Source organism: Triticum dicoccoides, chromosome 1A (assembly GCF_002162155.2).
Source record: "Triticum dicoccoides isolate Atlit2015 ecotype Zavitan chromosome 1A, WEW_v2.0, whole genome shotgun sequence".
NCBI lineage: Eukaryota > Viridiplantae > Streptophyta > Magnoliopsida > Poales > Poaceae > Triticum > Triticum dicoccoides.
Genome location: NC_041380.1, coordinates 489524825 through 489525585, shown reverse-complemented (window position 1 = coordinate 489525585; position 761 = coordinate 489524825).

The following is a 761-nucleotide window of genomic DNA, read 5'->3' as shown; positions in this document are numbered from 1 at the left end:
CCCCCCCCCTCGTGTTGAAGTTATCGGGAGGTGGTATATATATCGACCCCCTCGTGTTGAAGTTATCGGGAGGGGGTATATCGACCCCCCCTCGTGTTGAAGTTATTGGGAGGGGGTATATCGACCCCCCCTCCCTCGTGTTGAAGTTATCGGGAGGGGTATATCGACGACGACAGATCCGATAAAACATAAGAATACGAAGAAGAAATAAAAATAGGAGAAGAAGAAAGGAATAGATGAGAAGATCGAAGAAAAAAAAAGAAGAAAAAAAGATTTTCTATTTTTTCTTCTTCTCCTCTATTCCTTTCTTCTTCTCCTCTTCCTTTTCTTCCTCTCCTCTTCTTCTCCTCTTCCTTTTCTTCCTCTCCTCTTCTTCTCCTTTTTCGTCTTTTTATTTTCCTTTTTCCTCTCCTAAATATATAAAACTTTTCTAGAAATGAAACTAACCTAAAATGTACTAAATCAGAGAACATATATAGATAATCCTTTTCTAAATATTTAAATCTAACTTTTGCATATATGAACATATATACACAAAGAACATACAAACATATATACATTTTTATAAAAAAGCAAAATACAAAATACAAACATATATATGAAAAAAATCTGAAAAGAAGCAATATACACAATATATATACTAACATATATACATAATATACACAAAGAAGCAATATACACAATATACACAAGCATATAATATATGAAAAAAACAGGGGGGCCGGACCAACGGAGGGGCAGGGCGACGGCGACGGGCGGGC